This window comes from Strix uralensis, chromosome 10 (genome assembly GCF_047716275.1).
Source record: "Strix uralensis isolate ZFMK-TIS-50842 chromosome 10, bStrUra1, whole genome shotgun sequence".
NCBI classification, from domain to species: Eukaryota; Metazoa; Chordata; class Aves; order Strigiformes; family Strigidae; genus Strix; species Strix uralensis.
Genome location: NC_133981.1, coordinates 17,256,575 through 17,263,145, shown reverse-complemented (window position 1 = coordinate 17,263,145; position 6,571 = coordinate 17,256,575). Strand labels below are relative to the sequence as shown.

At 46.6% G+C, this 6,571-nt stretch overlaps 1 long non-coding RNA gene across 2 annotated transcripts; it reads right to left on the bottom strand.

Moving 5' to 3' along the window:
• Window positions 1-579: 579 nt before the first annotated feature.
• On the bottom strand, window positions 580-6,494 carry LOC141947827 (uncharacterized). 2 transcript variants are annotated; one of them, XR_012630279.1, is made up of 3 exons: window positions 5,476-6,494; window positions 4,915-4,990; window positions 580-3,390 (listed from the first exon to the last, which is right to left on the bottom strand). It is a non-coding gene; the product is annotated as an uncharacterized LOC141947827 (long non-coding RNA). The 2 variants fall into 2 exon arrangements; XR_012630278.1 differs by having other exon boundaries at window positions 4,915-6,494.
• Window positions 6,495-6,571: the final 77 nt, after the last annotated feature.

The following is a 6,571-nucleotide window of genomic DNA, read 5'->3' as shown; positions in this document are numbered from 1 at the left end:
CAATCCATCTTTCTTGGGCACAAAGCAACACACCAAAATCAGAACAACAACAACAGTGCATGCTCCTAAATCATCAGTTCAGGGTCTCACTACAATTTAAAATGAAGTCATCTGACATAGAGATTATGTCCATGGCTGGAAAAATAAAGCACAATATCTTGGCTAGGAAGACAGGCTGCCTTGACTTTCGATCTTTGTCACCTAACTGCTGTCAGAAGACAAGTGTGGTGGAAACCAGTCCACAAACATGTAACACAGCCACCACTTTTTCTTATTTGCCTTTTTCCAACAGCTAACGAATGAATGCATATGACTCGCAAGAACTGGGTCTGAGCCATATTTCTGAAGGCAGAAAGACTGCATAAAGACAGCTCTAGTATGAAGTAGAAAAAGACCTTTGTGGCAAAATAAATTTAGCAACGTCACCAGGAGCTTTTGACTCAGAGCCCCATTCTGCCCAGCTGTGCACTCAACCCCCCCCCCCCCCCCCACCTGCCAAACCAACACGATTCAGCCCACTTGGAGCTCTGCCATGAGCAGCTGGACAGAAGACGACTGATGAAGCCATAAAGCAACATCTAATTAAGAAATTATTTTTATTTCAGAGTTGTAATTAAGCCATACTTTGTCATACTGCTACTGGCTGAGGCAGGAAGGCTACTGATGAGTTGTACCAGGAGAAACGGCAGATGGGATCAGGTTGTTATTCCACTTCAGACCAGTCTACGCTGGCTTGAGTCAACCTCAGACCAGTTTAACCTAGGTTCTTCCTTGCCTGTTTCTGCTGTCTGGCAGGTATCCCAGACAGAAGGGCTGCTCGCATCGCTCAGACACAGAGGAGGATGCTCTGTGCCTAGCCATTAGCAGGAAGGTGTTGCGCAGGCTGCAGTTTTCCAGGGGCTCTTGGTGCAACGGAGGGGGGGCACTGCTACAGCAACAAAAAGTGCAAGACCCCACTGCCACATGTTCCACCTTCGAACAGCTTCTCAGGCCTGCTGCTCCCACTGTCCCTGCAGACTAATTATTGTGGTTTTCATTGTACAGAGACACAAAACACCCCATACATGCACTTAAAGCAAAAGATTTAAGCACTTTCAGGTTAGCGTCCACCTCCTGCAAGCCAGGCTCAACATCTTGACTCCGTGGGCCACCCAGACAGCTTAACCAGCTCGACGGTGAGCATCTCTGCGTGCTGAGCAGTTCAATGGTGAGCTGACAGCTCCCTCCTCTGTCAGAAAGCGACAAGAGCAGCCTAAAAATCCGTCCTCCTAGTGTCACTTGGAGCAGGGGACTCGACTAATGGAGGATGTTGGGCATTTTCTCTAATTTTTTGCATGTAGGTAAGGGGAGTCTCCAGGACAGTTTCCCAGTGGTATAGGACTCCCAGCCAAATGTACTAAACGCTACTAAAGCTTCAGTTCTCATCCTGTCCTGCTGCAGCTGATTCGGGTGAGCCTTACAGCCAGCAGCAGGGCATGGCCAGGACTTCCCCTTCCAGCTGTAGAAGCACATGCCAGGTGTCCTGCTCCGGTCCTTCTGTGATCTGGCTTCTCCAAAGTGTAGCAGCAGACGGCAGGAATGGAGCAGAGCAGAGGCGCTGTTCTGCTCAGGCAAGACTGGAGGTTCTTGCAGGTCAGTGTCAGGTCTGTCCTTACTGCTCAGCTACAACATGTTGCACACTGAGGGGGTCTCTGTTAGTCCTTCCCTTCTGCATGTAAGAAAAACAGTGGTTTTACTGAGCGTTTAACGGCAGGCTGAAATCCCATATGGAAACTGAGTCCCAGTAGGATGTTATCCTTGATGTGTTCCCTCTGCTGACAAGTCAGCCTGGGATATAAGCCATGTTGCATGCAGAGTTTAAGGGCTTTTCTTCTGGTTCATGAAACATAACTGAAGGGGGGGGGGGGGGGGAATTAACAGAAAAACAGATACTAGTATCCAAAATGATGGGGAAATTTAATTATTTCAGGATCAAGTTGCATCAATACATTCTGCTCAGTTTACCTTCTAAAACTAAGATGGAAAACTGGTTTTATTTCACCTTCTCACAGTGTAATTCACTAGAGCTCTTCCAAATATTTCTAAATCCAGAAAACAGGAAGAAAACAATCAGATTATCTTAAACTACACAAAAAGAGTTAATATTAAATGCCTTACTGTACAATTGAAATAGTCTATTCCTTTTTCTATTCTCTAATGTTTTACAAAGCATTAAAATTTCTGTATGGTAGAGTTATTGCTGGATCCTACTAAACATCTCTGAATTCTATCTGTTCTGCTCCATTTTAAAACTCAAAGTTCTGGATAAATTTGGTCTTTGAGCATAAATTGAACTTCATTGGTCTTGCTTGCTGCCTGCTAGTCAAACTGTAGATTTTTCTGATAGGGTTTTTAATTCAATTAAGTCTTTCTGCACATATGACAAGGTAAATTTACTTCTGTTGCATTTTCTTCCCATAGCAGCTACTGTGCACTTAAAGCAGAGGTTCTATGTTGCTGTGAAAGAAGCTAAGTAATTGCGAATTGGAATTCAAAGCAGCTTTCAACTGAGATACAAGTCAAAAGAATTGTGCAGAAAAACAGATGACTTGCAACAAAGTGATAGTGAAATATAGGAAAGGTTTTCAGAACTGCATGAGGAGTTGCTTGTGTCCTATTTGTGGGAGAGAGGAAGGTGGGTCACACTAGGATTAAGGGATGAGCTCATGAAAGTCACTGCTGCCTGGAGCTGTCATGCCCAAGGGCCAACCAGGGTCTTTAAGAGGCACAGACTTCTGGATACACATCCCCGGGTAGGGATGTGAGATGAAACTTTTGGTTCAGGTAATAAATCACCTTCACATGAGGAGACCAGAAGGATCCCACACTTGGACAGGGAATACAGAACACAAAGATTTCTGATCATTTTGCTGTAGGATTTTAGAGTGTTTGCTGTGTCTGGGGAGGCAGGGGATAAGCTGTGACACCCAAGCTGTTCCTGAAAGGCCTGTGTTCCTCTGAACCTTGATGGCTTCTGTACCAGGGCTTCTCTCAGTGGGGATACAGAGCTGCTTTCTCCTCCAGCAGCTTGCTGCTCCTTGGGCTGCAGAAGCCCGACCAAGGCCATCTAGAGGGTGCCCATGCCACAGGCAAACCTGTGCCAGTGTCATACACTTGAACTGCATTGAGCTGGGGCTCACAGCCATGGCTAAGAGCCCAGCAACATTTGGGAGCTTCTGCTCCCCCTCTGCAAATCAGAGGCTTTGGATTTCCCTCTCCCTGAGGAAAGGCAGTTCCCTGTTCTGTGAAAATCCTCTGTCCAGAGCACTGGAGTTCTCTCCCCTTGTTAAGGATACTGTGACAGCAACACTGATCAAGACAGCACCCATGCATCCATCTGCAAGCTGGCACCTGCAGAGAGACACAAGTGAGATAATTGCTACAGCAACAAGGAAGGAGGATCCTCAAGACCTAGCTTTTGAGGTGGCCACTTCCTTTAGGACTTCAGACAGGTGACTTGCCCTTCAGGCTTCTTTATCTGTGAGACAGGTCAAAAACTAACTTCATCAAGGCCTGCACTTGGCCTAAATGCTGTGTAGATGGGGGAAAGAGGAATAGTGACATCCTAAATGGAAGAAATAGATTGCCTTTTGGTTTGGACTCTGCTGCTTTTACATTTTTTATACTGGCACCATTGGGAGAGTTCCCATTTTCCTAATTAGGCCACATATGAGGAACATGGAAAAACACCTAACATGTTTGGAGTGGTTTGATGTGCTAATTTTCCTCCTTTATGAATCTGAGCAGTCTGGGTTCAGACTAAAGTTCCTGACTTTAAGAGGAGCTGGATATCCAAATCAGCTTGGAAAGGTAAGTTGTCAGGGATTTTTTTTGTTTGTTTGTTTTTTCAAAACACCACACACACCACCACCATACAAATGTGTTTTTATTGGGGTAGACAGATGCTTCATGCTGCTCAGCTTATAGTTCTAAAGCAAAGACAACACTGACATACCATCATATTATGTTGGTAAACATGTCTGGAAACTGGGAAGGGTATCTAGAAAAAACTTGTAAAAGCAAATTATGATACAATTAACTAAAAAAAAATTGGAGCTGGGTAAGTTATGGAAAGACTTTTGCTAAATAATGTCATGCTGTGGTGTTAGAAGCTCTCAGAGTTTCCTGAAACAGAAACTATGGTTACTCTTCAATCAAGTGCGTAGCTTGACTAAAAATACAACCTGTGTTACATTCTCAAAGAAAAAAATAAAATCTTATCAGCTACTGCTTCCTATTATTTCCTCTCAGTTCTTGTTTTTTTTTTTTTTTTTTTTCTGATAGCTGTAAACACACTTGAGAGACTGCCTTACTTAAGTGGAATTGATTGCAAAAGGTATCTGCAATAAAAATATCTGCAAAAGATATTCTGGGATATTTTAGCTGTTCCTGGCTATCAGTTAAGAAACCTCTTTTCCCTGTATGGAGTCTTATTGTGGCAAAAAATACATTGGGGGGAAAAAAAAAAGACACTTATGACCAAACTCATTGTTTCAGAATACATTGCTTCAACTCATACACAGAGTCTCCACGTCATGTAAGAGCTGCACTTCTCTACTACCTTCTCATCCTCGAAGCTGACACTAGTGGGGTCCTGGCCATAACATGAAAGTCAGGATGAAAACTTTCTTTCAAACCATGACACACACGAACCAAAGAGCATGTGGTAGGTTAGCACTACAGACACCTTCAAAAGGTGTGGTTTACAGAGAGAGTTAGACCAATGATCCTCATAGCTGGTAGTAGAGCTTGTTGGCTATGTCTTCATTAAAATCAAAGCTCTTGATCCATTAAAAACTATCTATTTACCAAATTGGAAGAAAACAGCTCCTGATGCACTTCGATTAACATGATGCTCACTTGAACAGTGCTCACCTGAGACAGCAGGGCCTGGGGCCACAGAGCCATCCAAATCCAAAGAGCTCTCTGCCTTGGGCAAGGAGACACTGCTCTAGGAAAAGGAGCACACACATACTGTGAACAAAACACCCAACAGTGTTTTGCAAACAGAGGTCAAACTTCCCAGTGGACCATAAAAAAAGTAGCAGGCCACAAGGATCTCTTATCAGGCAGTAAGAATAAAAGAAGATTATGAAAAGAACCTATGACCTAGAATAACTGATCTGTGGTTAGAGCCCCATCAAGCTGGTGTCCAAAGCACATACATCAGTAATTTCACTACTGACTTCAAACAGGTGAACTTCTGTCTCAATGTTCCTACGATGTCAGAGGTGGAGGTGCACCCAACACCCCACAGGACAAACCACCACAGGGCCTCATGACTGTGCATGCTGCTGACTGTCCATCGAGAATCACTACCAAGCTGTATGCATTAAAACCATTTATCAGTTTGTATCAGATGCTTGCCTGATTAAAAAAGTCAGCTTCCTTGAAACACTTCACAGAGCAAGCTAGTCCCAGAAACATGTTACTTACAGGAGTTAAGCAGCCTCTTCCTCTATGGACACCAGAGCATAGCCCATAAAAAAGTCAGAAGTTAGCTGGCAATGCAAATGCTGTCAAGGGAAGGGGGATGGGAAGAGGCACTATTAACAGGATCACATACAGGATTGGCACAGTACTATTTCCCTTAGGGGAACCAGGCTCAAACAGGCTGTCCCCAAATGCCAGCTTAAAGGCTACTGTGCCTGTTGCACAAGGAAACCTTGAGAGACCTGCAGATGCTGACTGTCATCAACTTCCTCCAGAGATATGAATTCCCTTTTCCGTGAAGCGATGCCGAAGTCCCTCTAATGCTGGGTCCACCTGTTGAACCTTCTCAGGTGGGCAAGGAGGAAAACAAGGCAACAGATGAAGCAGTACCCTTCTTCCAGGACACAAAGAAGGCACTACATCAATCACAGAGGCTCTGCATCCCAGGGTGAGAGCAACCCTTGCCATCAGGCACACCAGAGACATGCTCAGAAGGTCCTGGCAGTGAGACGTGGCACAGAGTCCAACCCTTCTAGCTCTCTCCTGTGCTGCCTGCTAGCTCGCCAGCTTCCTCCAGCTCCACTCAGTCTTTCTTATCAGCAGTGCTTACCTGCTCAACTGGAAGAAACAAGGAACCAACTCCCAGCCCAAACAGGCTCACCTGGAAGGCCTGTAGGCAAACAGGGCGCCCTGTTACAACAACTCCCCACCACAGCCGCCTTCCCCCTGGCCTAGTGAGACCCGGGCGCCCTGGGGCCGGCTGGGAAGCCGTGCCCAGCAGCGAGGTTTCCAACACCGGTGGCTCCCCCACAGGGCACGCACTGCTCAGGCCGAAGCAGGCGCCGCAGCTCACCCGGCTCGAAGCACGGGAAGCGCACGCACCTTTCCCCGCCACCTCTCCGCCAGAGGAGGCTTCAGGCCGTGTACCGAGACAGCCTGGACGTCGGAGAGCGGCCGGGAGAGGCCGGTGTCCCACCCCGGCGGCGGTCGGGGCCCACCCCCACCCAGCGCAGGCGCGGCCGCCCAACCCGCGCGGCGTAAATAGCACCCGGGCTTTTATAGCACCCCTTCCCGGCAGCCCCCGCGCCTCGCCGCGCCG